Below are 14,971 nucleotides of genomic sequence, written 5' to 3' on the forward strand. Positions count from 1 at the left end.
GGAATGGGGTCACCTCATCAGCATAAGGAGCACATCAAGGTCAAAGAGATGAGAGTTCTTATGCTGGCTCTTCAGGATCTTCATCTTCTTTTCTCTCTGGTGCCTCTCAAGGTATTCACAGACAATACCACAGTTATGTGGTATATAAACAAACAGGGAGGAACAATATCTTACCTTCTTTGCCAGCTGGCACTTCTGGTATGAGATCTGGCTGTCAAGTATCAAGTGACTCTTCAGGCAGTTTATATTCCTTCAGAAAAGGACATTGTAGCAGACAGTCTGAGCAGCCTTTCACTCTGTCCCATGAATGGATGCTTCACAGTGATGTGCTTCCAGATATTGTTCACCATTGAAGTACTTCGCAGGTAGATCTCTTTGCCACCCCTCTGAACAGACAACTTCATCTGTTTTGTGTGAGAGTCCCAGGTTCTCTAGTATGGAAGGTGGTCGCCCTCTCATTTTCTTGGAAGGGGATGTTTCTTTATGCATTCCCACCCCTTCCACTCATTCCAAGAGTCCTGAATTTCTTAAAGGCATCCATAATATTAGACCTCCCAGGAAGCCTGTTCCTGCTGCCTGGGATCTTAATTTAATTCTGGAGAAATTGACTCAGGCTCCTTTTGAGCCTGCTGTTTCAGCTTCCTTTCAACATTGTTCTTGGAAGATAGTTCTTTAGTTAGCTCTTACTTCTACCAGATGGGTGTCTGAATTGCAATCCCTTATGGGTTGTCTGCCTTTTTGATATTCCATGAGGACAGGGTACCCTTGCGTACTAATCCTTATTTTATGCCCAAAGTGGTTAGAGGGTGCTGCATACCTTAGACATGCATAGACAGCTCAGATTTTATTTGGATAAAACTAAAGCTATCAGAAAATTTGTTCAGTTGTTTGTTTCCTTTCATCCTAGGTCTTTAGGACTGTTTCCAAGCAAACTATTTCTACTTGGAGTTCAAAGGCTATTTCTTTTTGTTACACTTTTCATGGTGATAGCCTGCTTTCTTCTGTAAAAGCTAATTCTGCAAGAGCTGCGGCTTCTTCTGGGGCTTTTTTTCAAGGGCTCAGACACGAATTCTATCCTAGAAGCAGCTACCTGGACGTCTGTGCATACTTTTACCAAACACTACAAGCTGGATGGTAGGTATTGCCAGAGCTAGAGCTGGTTTTGCTAATGCCATTCTTCATGGCTTCTTAGAGGGTTTTACTGCTCCTTCTTCCTCCCAAGTTTTTCTTGAGGGTTGGCACTCTCCCGTAAGCCATGAATACTGCAGTGGTGAATGTAAGGGCATAGTACAGTTGTGTAAAATCTTACCATAATGGTAGATGTCCTTGCATTCACCACTGCAGTATTCACTCCCTCCCTCCTAACTTCTAGTCTTTTTTCCTTCCTAGATGTGCAGGTTCTCTTTGGTTTTCCTTGGACTGCTGTTCCTATTGGGGCATTCGGTTCTGAGGATGGTATGCCAGAATGTCACCTTTATGCCCTACAGTATGTGAGGAATGTTTAGGTGACATTCAGTGTACCTTAAAACAATGGTAGGGTTTGGTAGACTGGCCAAATGATGGGCTTCCATGGCAGGGAATCCCATAAGTTTTGATTAAGTTATGAGCACTGCAGCGGTGAAGCCAAGGACATCTAACATTATGGTAAAATTTAACACAACTGTACTTTTTGCATTAACATGAATTGTCTGAAGGGTATGATGTCTGAAACTCAAATGCCTGTCATTATCTTCTGACTTTACTGTTCAATGATTCACTAATGATCTGCCAGAAAGCCACAATTTTATGAAAAATGGATCAAAATATGAGATGAAAATCTGGGCATTCTGCAAAAATCTGTACAGTTGAGAGGTATGATTGTGAATTCCACAAAAGGTTGTCGCTTTAAGGTCATTGCTTAGAATTTATAAATAATAGTTACTTTGCTAACTACCCTTCCAGGTTCATTGGTTAGGTATTTCCTCAGGAGATATTAGCCTGTTATAACAAATACTCCCACCACCCTTTCTGAAAGTTTCTAACTTCAATAAAACACCCTCAGCGATAATCACTATGATATATGATGGTGAGTGGTACATTTTCTTGCTTCAGTATTGTCTCAGTTGCTGTGTGACTTAATTTCACATAACAGCACCTCAATATTTGCACAGTAGAGTTTTAATTCTGCACCTTGATCTTTGACATTAATATGTTTTGAGATAAAATAGTGGCATTTACAGTTAAAATCTCAAAGTTTAGTATTTAAATAATAGTAATTCAGTTGTTCAGTCTTCACTTTCACTTAATATAATTCATCGGGTCTAATACAGGTTCTCACATGATAAAGCTTGCGACACACCTGCTTGCTGACACTTGCTCTAAATTCCACCTAGTCCAATCTTTCATTCCTGAATAACCCTCCTAACTCCCAGTCCTAAACACTATATAACCCTACAGAACCTAAACCCTAAACCTAATACTGCCACTCAGTTTGCAACCTATTGGTCCTTAACCGTAAATCTTAAACCTCCATTCCCCCTCCCTAACCCTAAAGTCCCCATTGCTGCTTGAACCTAATCCTGCAATCCTCTTCTCTAAACCTAAATTCCCTCATCACTCCCTACCTTTAACACTCTCTCCTTGATCTTTAACCTTAAAAAGTCAACCCCATCCCTAAATCTAAATTTCCTGATTGCTTCCTAAACCCAGTACTTCCTTCCCACTCCATAAATGTAAAACTCCAACCTCTCTCCCTAAACCTAAATTCCCCAATCACCCCTACCCTTAAAACTCCCTCCTTGCTCCCTAATCCTAAAACTCCAATACCACTTCATAAACATAAATTTCCTAATTCTTCCCTAACCCTAAAACTCTATTTCCGGTCCGTAATCCTAAAACTCTCCTGCTCGCTAATCTTAAATCTCCATCCTGCTGCATCCCCCCAGCTACTAGCCCTACCTTATATCCAAGTACAGGCATGAGCCATGCTCCCTCCCCAATACTTACTTCCCACTCCATAAACATAAAACTCCAACCTCCCTACCTAAACCTAAATTCCCCAATCACCCCAATCCTCTTCTCTAAACCTAAATTCCCTGATCACTCCCTACCTTTAACACTCTCTCCTTGATCTTTAACCTTAAAAAGTCAACCCCCATCCCTAAATCTAAATTTCCCAATTGCTTCCTAAACCCAATACTTCCTTCCCACTCCATAAACGTAAAACTCCAACCTCCCTCCCTAAACCTAAATTCCCCAATTACCCCTACCCTTAAAACTCCCTCCTTGCTCAATGCCAATGATGCTTAATGCCAAGAAATGTATAGTTATCCCATTTGGGAAAAACCATGTACCCATGAATTACCACACAGGTGGCAGTACACTAAACACTGAAAGTGTGATGAGAGACTTAGGGACACAGGTGGACAGTGGTCTCACCTTCGATAACCACATCGCCACAACAGTCAGGAAATCCTTCTATGTGGCATACCTCATCACTAAGGCCATTTCATCCAGAAAAAAAGGAGGTCATTGTCCCACTGTACTCATCCTTCATTAGACCCAATATAGAGTACGCCACCCCGTACCTCACAAGACATCTGCAACAGCTGGAAAGGCTGCAGAAATACCTCACTAAAAGAATCACAAGCCTAAAGCAGATGCCCTATGCTAACCATCTAAAAAAACTCCAGCTATACTCTGTGACATATCATCTACTCAGAGGCGATCTCTGCTTAATATACAAGGCCATGTCAAACCCAGAGCTGTTGGACATGCTCCACTTAAAGAAATCCCAATCCCTCAGAGCCACACGCTCCAAGGATCTAAACCTTGTCATCACAATGAACAAAACATGCTGGAGGGATAGTCTCTTGACCCAGAGACTCCCCAGACTCTGAAATAGACTGCCCATGCATGTCAAGCAGAGCGCCTCCTTGGCCCTCTTCAAAAGGAACCTTGACGATTGGATGGGAGATAGGAAATTCACCCCAGGGATCATGTCAGTCGCCCTGCTAGACGGGAGTCCAGGGAAGTAAATATTGTGGGAAGAAATATCCAGGGAATTGTTATGGCTAGGCTTGTATAGGCCCTAGGTTCGATAGCCTAGTACCAATCTATGAATCTATGAACCTATGAACCATGGCTGTGAGCAGCAGCCTACACAAGCTACAAGACATTTAAGTCTCTTGCTTCAAAACAGTGGGCTTCGAAGGCTTGTGGCTCAAGCACTTGTACTGGAACATAACTCAGTTGCATTTTGAATTTTCTCTGTGACAAGCTATACTATTGTACAAAATGGACTATGTCAAAGTTGCATTGTATGCTCTGTTTGTTTGTATTTGAATCAACTATTATTTAAATACTAAACATTGACATTTTAAATGTAAATGCAACTATTTTATCCCAAAACTGTATTGAGCAGAAATTGTATTTAATGCTATCTGCTTATATGTGAATCAACCTTTTGTAATTGATTGAATCACTTTGCCTGTAAATGTAACTGTCTTGCCCTCACGGCCCTATTAATAGCTGAACAATGTGCTTGGACCAGTCTACTTATCCCTTTAATAAACTAAACTAAACTAAACTAAAATAAAATAAAATGAAATACACATTCTACTAGAACAATACATGGGAGGCTATGGCAGGATTCCCATACATGATCCTTAGATAGTTCAACACCTTATGGACAGGAAACCTCCACTTTTTATTCTGTGAGGCCACATGTATCACTCATCCAGCATTACACTCATGCAAACTCCATGCCTTCACCAGAAGATATGATAACTGATCCTCCAAACTACTTGCTGTGTGCAAGGCTGCCAGCTCCCATGACCCCTCTGTCTATGCTAGCATTACTTTCCCCATCATTGCCCCCCCCCCACCTCTCCTGTTCATTGCCTGCCCATCTGGCCACCATGTATATGGTAATGTCTGATGCACAGCATGGCTATTGAATATACTGCACTGCATAGCCTGGTTGTCTTATTTCATGCCTTAGTTTTAGTCTGTGTTTTTTGTCATGGCACATAGTTGTGGACCAAACTACACTAATTTGTCAGTACCATGATGTGCTGTGTCTGCCTATGACTTGGACAAGTTGATGCCACAGCCAGTTCCTCGAAGAACTTCTCATCCATTTCCTCCTCTGCTTCTGCCAAAGGTATATACGTTATTTTTTAATGTCCCTGTGTTGTAATTGCTTTTTTAGCACCATGTCATGTAGCATGGTGTAAACCGCAAATATATTGCTCAAGTCTCTAGATCATATTTCAGCATGTCACCAGCTGAATCCAATAAACAGACAATGACTTTAAGTAGTCCAAGCTCACATTCTATGATGTTAAATATCTGTAACTCTGTGGTGTTATACACCATCCTAATATGGTCTGAGGGGACTGCATATGGGGATCACCAGCCATAATTACAGTGTGTATCCAGCATCACCTGCAATAAACAGGACTGAACACCATTATGAGAGGTCTGCTACCTAAATAATTGAGACCAGACAAATAGAGTTGATGTATGTGGCAATTTATGAACCTGCCAACTATGCAACCCCATGTAAAATAACCCCATACAAAACAAAGATATAGGTCGCAAAAGTGCCAAATGTAGGAATTATGGTAACTGTCTGGATGGTGCATATGTGCATTGTATATAATACCCTGTGCAATGCATATAACTGGACTGTTAACTGAGTAGAAAGTAGTCTAGCTGATATGCTGGATGCTATATGGAAAAGGTGAAGCCTTGATAACAATGTAGGCACATTCAATGACCCCCCCATTATGTCAGGAAACTGAGCTAAGTTGAATGCTTGCAGTGAGCTGATTCTCTTCTCTGCTGTCTGTGGAAACCAAATATTTTCCCTCACATGCTGTACCATCATATCAAGGAAACTGAATAGGAAAAGTCCTAATGTGCCCCTAGCTGAACACTAAAAGGTCTACACAGCAAGAATGGTTAACGGTGCACAAACACTTGTATCAACTGAGTTAGACAGCCCACATATCCCCCTTGATTCCATGTGAGGACAACACATGTCCACTAACTCTGACATGTCTATCAGCCCACACAAAAGTGATCATCAATGTTCCAGTCAAGGTGTCCTGAATAGCTGATTAATACGACTCCTAGCAAAAATGTATACATTTCTGAATCATGCCTCCATGTTTGGTTTCATCATTTGCATAAGTGAAGGCTCTCATTAGCATGTGGATACTTATTTGAATACCATTAAGTTGACATCTGCATGCAATACATACAGTGTTTTGTTCCTGCTAGTGCATTTGTGCTGCATGTGTGCTTCATTTTTTTTGTTACTGTGGTCTCAGTATATGTCTCTGAGTCACCCCTTCCCTCTGCACTGCTATTCACCATGATCTTTTGCATAGTGCACTATGCTATTTTTCCAGAGTGTACCCTACTTTCACATTCAACTTAAGTACACCGTTATGGCATACTATGATTCCATTTCTTCCTTTACCACTCAGTATAGGTGTTTCCTAAGCTGGAGAAAATGTTCTGTTTCTTTCCGAAAAGACAGTTTGCTGCATGAGAAGAATGTAATTTTATTGAAGAAATTGCAATATTTTTCAACTCTGTCATGAGCAAAAATATAATCCTAAATTTATCTCAAATATATGCACATTTTTTGCACTGAATCCCAGACTTCATATAAAAAAATCACACTGACTTACTATTAAATTTAGTGCAAGACAAAAATCAAGAGATAAAACTGAAAATGTATATAAAGATATGCCCCCGGATTCATGAAGCTCGGCGCAAGGCCGGCGTAAGGCTTGCGCCGGCCGTGCGGTGTAGATGTGGAGTAGTCACGCCATATGCATATTAATGAAGGCGCGCAGCCGCCACAGCCACATGCATAGGAAACGTGCGCGAGTGCAAGGGGTGTATCGAAGTTGCGCAGGGAGGCGTGTCAATGTCGGCTTTCGAGGAGCAACCTAAACTGCTGAATATTATATTCCGCCAGCAATAGTAATCGTACCTATCAGTGTCCGTGGAGACTAAAACATATGCAAAGCAGAGTCCCTGTGAACAGAAAATGAAGACTCAAACAGAAATGCATGGTAGGGAATAACGGGTCCCTACCCATGAACAAATGACAGGAAAACCGTGTGCCTGTAGTCCAACATAGTGTTGATAGCTATACCATGTGGAAGTGAGACGTATCAGATGTTAGCGCGCTGCCAGTAGGTACGTCCAGTCCAACAGAGAGGGTCACCAGCTGACCCATAATTTGAGGGAGGGAACATAGCTGTGCAGATGTGTCCATAACAAAATACACGAGGAAAAATGTAGATATAGGTAGTGACCGTATGTCTGAATCATATCCCATAAGCCATGTAATAGTCACATACAAAAGGTATGTCCGTATTTCACATACCAAATGTGATAGGAAATAGCATACGCATGTAAACGAAACAGAAGGAGCATATAAACGAGCCATAACAACACGGACACATGTAGGCTGAAAGGAACAGTATGATCCGTACCGTCGACCAAGATTACCACCTGTCCCACTTTGCAAGCGACAGTCCCTCTGTGGGCAGATGTGTCCTGACACAAACATGTAAAACTGGCAAATGCCCAGAGAATATAGGACATAATTCCTCCGTAGACGTCATGCAATAGTTGCATTAAACATATTTCACTGGATGTATAATGCATAAATGTCATAAACAGAATAAGATACCGAAATGCTACAAGAATAAGCTTAGATATAGGCAAGAATTGTAAGTTCTATCTGCCGAACTGACTGTGGGTATGTGTCGGCCTGTAAAATATGCTGTGTTCACCGCAACTGCCACAGTAGGGTTGCCACTCTTACAAATGGTCAAAGTGGGACATGTTTGGTACAGACATCAGACTGTACAGGCCGACACATACCCATGGCCAGTATAAAGGACAGAACACAACTGTTTTGCCTACAGAAAAGCATATTCCTGTAGCATTTTAGTTGCTTATTCTGTTTCTCTTAACAGTCAGGTATTTTAGATACAGAATTAACTGTTTAATGCAACTATCACATAAAATATAAGAAATATGTTTGTCCTAAAATCTCAGGACATTTGCCATGTTGACAATTACATGTCAGGACACAACTGCCCAAAGAGGGACTGTCCCTCGCAAAGTGGGACAGGTGTTAACCCTATGTCACACTGTGGCCAATTGAAAAGGTAGAAACACAACCGTTGATTGTGGGGAGGCAATTCCCACAACAGTCGGACATGTGTAAGGAATAGCTTGGACATAGGAAAAGGTGCCATCCTACCAATGAGTAGAACAGGCTGGCAAAATCCAGAAGTCAGCTGTATAATCCGAACATGTATGTGACACAGTCGAACAGGTAGTACCCGGATACACCAACCAAGTAATGAAAGTGAAGTAAGGGTGTGTACCTATGTGCGTGAGGTATAGTATGTGGAAAGCAAACATGGCAGGGTAGTCCACACAACCATAAAGGTACCCGACACATGTAGGGTAGTCAATGTGTAACTCTGGCCATGTCATGGGCCAACAACCAAAGTAGTGCTCTATGGGGTGTGAGTAATTCACGTGTGAGGGGTTTGTGTTTAATGGTAAATTCCTCAAAGGTGATACTTGTGTCGTAGACAGAAAAGGTGAACCAGAGGTGTATGAGGGAGCAGTGGGTGAAGTGGAATGAAACACAACCTCGTAGAAACAGCTGCAAGATAAGCAGACAGGCCATAGTGTAGAACACAATCCCACAAACATATGAATATGGAAATATGCGAGACAAATGTATAGATATGGCACCATCACATACCCACAGATGGGTCCTGATGGAACTGGCCATAACAAACGCAACACACCTGGATGCATAATAGCCTACCCAGCATACCCTCCACAACACACAACCTGCCACCATACCAGAACATCCACCAAATCCAGCCGTACTTGGTCCACTGGTTTGTTGCAGAAACAGCTACACACAGTGACCCCTATGCATATGTAGTAGGTATTGTCACCCTAGGCAGTGTCAGGATTGTAAACCATGTATCCCCTGCAGGTAAAACCCCCTGCACGTTTTCGTGAAGCCACAAAAATCTCCATTATCTAACTTGTTTTCGTCTTGACCAATTTTTGGGATATCCCTCACGGGATGACCAACTTGTGTAAATAGTAGAATGGGTATGATGTCCAATCCAGTAGATATCTGGGCACAGGTCAGAACGTGCAGTGGAGGACCATGACACTGTCCAGCCCTAAGTGGGCATGCATAACCTACCACCCAGGATAAAATACCTTCCCGTGACGCACGTGTCCAGACACGAATAGGAGGGAGAATATAATGCACACATTTGCAAAGTGGAAAATGACATGAGGGCGAGGAAGACACTACATAAACAGGTCAACCCTGATCAAGTGTGAGGGACATTGACCGTGTGCAGTCGTGACTGACCATACCTGTCAACCTGTGTGAGCAAGATATCTGGACAGAGCCATGAATATAAGTGAGACAAAGGTCCAAACCAAAGGTCAGGGACAATCTGTAAACATATCTCTTAGAAACATAGAATGTGATAGAATAACAGTTTGCACATTGGCATTAATGTCTGGAGTATGAAGTCTGAAACCCAACTGTCTGTCAGCACGTTCCGACTGCAGTCTTTAATGCTGAGCTACTGCTGTGCCAGAACACAACAGCATATTACAGAGGTCCATGCCATACCACTCAACTGTCCGGATATTCGCAGAATGACTAGGGTCACCACCTGTCCCACTTTGCGAGTAACAATCCCTCTGTAGGCAGTTTTGTCCTGTGAAAAAAATCAAGACATAGCAAATGTCCTGAGAGTTTATTTCCTAATTTACTTTAATAGTCACATAAAACGGTTATTTTATATATGAATCCTCAATATGTTATGTGAAGTAGCATAAGCAATTCAAATGTTACTAGAATAAGCTATTATATGTACAAAAAAGGTTAAAGTTCAGTACTATGCACGGATGTCCTGGAAAATCCGACATCTCTACAGAACATGTCCCACTTTGGGCAGTCGAAAAGGTGACAACCCTAAGAATGACCACAGGTTCGCACCATAGTGTTGGTGTGTGCCTCCGACAATCTGCACCAGTGTGGTAAATAGCTGAGGATTGACGTCACTAAATAATGAGAAATATCCTGAGTATAAGACTCCACAACCTGCAGAAAAGTCATGCTAATGCAAAACCTAGCATTCTATCAATGTTGTAAGCTTGTAAGAGCAATCGTTAAAATGTGTCCCTAATTGTCCCCCCATCATGTAGGTTTTGCGCAGGTTCAGTGCTCTAAGAGGTTGAGAGGTATGGTCCGTACATATTTACAGGAACAGCCCTTCACACTTGTGTAATATACAACCGCATACCTGTAGTCATTTCATGTCCAAAAATAATAATCCCTGTATGACTGTATACAGGTAATAGTCAAATATGAATGGGAACACCCCTGACTGTGGAGTATGGACTGTAACAATCCCACCCATAATATGTAATGACAACAGAATAAGCTGCTGACAGGTGCCCAAACACCTGTGTCTATAAACACAGGTAAAACTTCAAAATAGGGAGATAATCCCTGTCCATATGCTTCGTCTGACATTTGACCTCGGCCAGGGAAGTTCCGTTCACCAGGTGGACAAGCCTAATCCCAGATCACTACATGAACACCCTGACAATCAAAGACCTGTATGTGGCTGAACTATATGCCTTGGTGTTCTGCATACCCTCGGAGTGATTAACAATGCAGCCGGAGTCCACAGCAGTAGGCAATAGGGAATGTGTAATATGTAGTACCACCTTTTCCCCAGCAGGAGAATGGATGCCTGTGTCGTAGGTGAAGTGGTGAGGCGTATGTTGATGTAGCTAAGTACTATGGGTATGCATATCAATGAGGGAGAACACCAATAGAATAGTGGTTCCGGTATCCGGCCAATGTGAATGCAGTCCCGGTTGACCTATGACCACTGCACATATAACTTGAAAGTGTAATTAAAGCGTTCGTGCAGTATACACATTTAAATATGTAAAGGTGAACGTGTGTTTCGCAGTAGTCCGTAAACTGGAATACAGATATGTAACTGTTACGGTCAGAATTGTGAAAGTTCACGGAAGCACAATTATCTATGAAACATATGTAACCCACAATAAGGATACGCAAGTGCGCCTGCGGGTGTGTAATCCGCTCACAGAATAGAAAATGAATGGTGTTTTCCCCATGTTCTATGTACATGGCTCATACCTGTTAAACTCGTAAAGTACAAAACTGGACAAAGCCATGACAACAACTGGTACAAATAGGGACAATCCCCAGATATTGCCCTAACAAACATAGAAAGTGGATTGAATAACAGGTGTGTCACTAGCATGGATTCTGTGAAGGGTATGAAGTCGTAACCTGAAATGTTTGTCATTATTTACCAACATCAGTCTTTAATGATATGCCACTAACTTGCCAGATAGACACAAGGTTATGAAAAAAAGACTACAAATAGGGACAATCCCCAGATATTGCCCTAACAAACATAGAAAGTGGATAGAATAACAGGTGTGTCACTAGCATGGATTCTCTGAAGGGTATGAAGTCGTAACCTGAAATGTTTGTCATTATTTACCAACGTCAGTCTTTAATGATATGCCAATAACTTGCCAGATAGACACAAGGTTACAAAAAATGGACTAAAAAAAAAGACTACAAATAGGGACAATCCCCAGATATTGCCTAACAAACATAGAAAGTGGATAGAATGACAAGTGTGTCACTAGCATGGATTCTCTGAAGGGTATGAAGTCGTAACCTGAAATGTTTGTCATTATTTACCAATGTCAGTCTTTAATGATATGCCACTAACTTGCCAGATAGACACAAGGTTATGAAAAATGGAGCAAAGATAAGAGGCAAACAGCTGTACACGCAGCGGAAATCTGTACAGTTGAAAGGTATGATATGGAGATAATCCAAAGGAAATTACGAGATGAGGAATGTACAGACATATGTATATATGTACTGATATATATAGATCTATACACACACGATGCATGAATAGATATATATACAACAAACATATGTCCCTGTACATATAACACATGTACATAAATAGGTCATGGTATAGCTAATATGGATAGGCAGACAGACATGCATGAAAGGAGAATGCACCGATGGTTTCCAAACCATTTCCCGGAAAGTACCAGTGTGACAGGGCCTGCAAGTTCTACACATTAGACATGACTATAGGTGTCATTTGCAGGACCCCAAAAATTGATCCGTATGAAGTACAAAACCATCATTGATGTGAAAGACGTCACAGCTGCAACTACGATATAGCTGTACATGCAACAGTAGCAGGTGCAAGGGTAATAACACATGGGTCGATTGAATGTATGACGTACGAGCTGATATCCGCAGAGTGGGGAGTGCTCGGAAGTGTCCTCACACTTTATTATCGCTCACATTAAACATGTCTAATGGGTACTGTGGAGGTGTGTCAGGTATGGGAATCATGGGTATGCAGAATTGGGCCAAGGTGCTGGTTGGCACAGATCTATTAGGAACGCCCCATGGGAGTGATCAATATACCTATGTGGGTATAGCACATGCCTATATTCACCAAAAAGGTGCAACCCATCCACTGGATATTGTGTAAACCACTGGGGGAAGATGTAGGGACCTATATCAGTGTCATGTAGGTGATTATCATGGATGAACACGCATACGACCAAGATGGTAACCATACCTGCCAGAATGTCAGAATAAGACAGCTGGACTAAGGCATAGTACACGACAGACAAATAGAGACTATATTAAATATACCTCAGACAAAGTCAGACCATTGATAGAATAATTGCATAGTCGGGAATGCGAATGTTATGAGAGTTAGTAATCATGAAATAGAAATGTCAGTCATGATTACCTAACCGCACAGTCCATCATGGCTTGCCAGCAGTCTATCAGAAAGGCACATTATCATGACAAATGTAACAGAATCATAGGTCAAACCCCAGGGCGTATACCCATAATGTGTACATGTGAGAGGTATGACGGTAACCTGTCCTAATGAAATGTACAGAACTAGTGATACTAGGTGGACAGGTGAGAAGAAAGACGTCAGGACAAATGACAAAACATGTACAAGTCATAAGCATGTTTGTCCACAAATGTGAATTACAATGTATGGCCTGTGAAAGTCAATGTGGAAGGTTAATAGACTCAAACGACATGTGTCCCTCAGGGTATCATGCAGTGTCACTGATACAGTGTCCAGTCCATCATACTCATACGTGAGCTCTGCCACTGACGGAAAGCGCAAATACCAGCCTACACATAAGGTACATGATGGAATAAGTAGTGTGGATAAGCACCTGTTGGCCTCTGTGAGGAATATAACCCAGTGGGTGGGTGTGTTCTGCAATAGGAATGTAATGGTAACTGGCCTGTGATGGTGCCATGTATTGTGTGTAATGGCGTAACTGTACGAATGTGCAGATGTATGCCTCATATGTGTGGTGTGTTCCTCTCACAATCTGTACCTCTCTGCCAAATACCTGAGAACTGACGTCATTAAATAATGATAAACATATGTGTTTAAGACCCCAAATCCCTCAGAAAGGTCATAATAATGCAAAACCTATAATACTGCCAACTATCTAAGTTTGTAAGAGCAATATGTAGAATCTGCCCCTATCTGTCCCCCCATCATGTTAGGCTTTGTATAGATGTTTTGCACTAGGAGGCTGATAGGTATGATCAGAAACAGATACATATCTGAGGAAACAGCATTATCGAATGCAAGATAACGCAGAAGGTATGAAAAGCGCTGCAGTAGGAAGTTCATCCGCAGGTATGTGCTGACATGTCAAATGACACAGCAGTCTACAGGAAGTACCTATAGGGTGTCACCTTTACCAATGATAACAGTGGGACATACCCACAGCCATGCATACACCACAAATTGACATAGCACACAGCAAAGCCTAGGCCATGATACACGACGCCTTCGGCGTTTATGGATTAAGTGAGAGTACAGCAAAGAAAGATGACTGCCAGGCTATTCAGCAAACACCCGCAGGGGTGTGCAAGACCGCCTGTAACACGAACATTGCATGGACAATGTTGGGATTTGCAACATACCCCATTTGTATGTGTAAGCTATGCAAATGATGTAATTATAGGGTTGCCACCTTTCCAAATGGCCAAAGTGGGACATTTGTACTACAAACATCAGATTTTGCAGGGCAAAACATACCCACGGCCAGTAGAAAGGAGAGAACTTCAGTTGTTTGCCTGAATAAAAGTTTATTCTTGTAGCATTTTTGTTCCTTATTCTGTTTCGTATAACATTTAGGTGTTTCAGATACAGAATAACTGTTTTATGCAACTATTACATACAATATAGAAAATAATTTTGTCCTAAAATCTCAGGACATTTGCCATTTTCTCACAATATTTTGCAGGACACAACTGCCCAAAGAAGGACTGTCCCTCGCAAAGTGGGGCAGGTGGTAACCCTACATAACTACGTGATAAATGAAACAGTAAGCTGTCCGTGCAAGAGCAGAGTTATGTGCAGAAATGTACCCGGATGTTATGCGACTAACGTTTTGCACATTGCTAAACGGAGCAATGACAGCTGCAAATACAGTATGGATACAGTCGAAGAAGCATGCCAATGTTCAAGTCCAAGACCAGTGACGGCTTTGTCCATTGGATATCAATGAACCAGTAGTTGTCCTCCCCCGATCCCTGGTGTGGAAGCATAGCTCAGCACCACGAGAATGCGCTGCGCTTCAAAACAAGACATATGGATAATATACATACAAAATGTAGGTTTAGTTAGATGTTAGTACGCCATGCAGATGAATGGCAAGCCAGAGACAACATGGCTACTGTGTATTGGTACCTATGTGTGGAAGCGCTCTGTCAGAGATGTAACGAAGCATTTGTAGGCAATGTGAGGCAAGTGAGGCT

This window comes from Protopterus annectens, chromosome 9.part0, assembly GCF_019279795.1.
Source record: "Protopterus annectens isolate FY-2018-M chromosome 9.part0, PAN1.0, whole genome shotgun sequence".
Classification (NCBI taxonomy): domain Eukaryota; kingdom Metazoa; phylum Chordata; order Ceratodontiformes; family Protopteridae; genus Protopterus; species Protopterus annectens.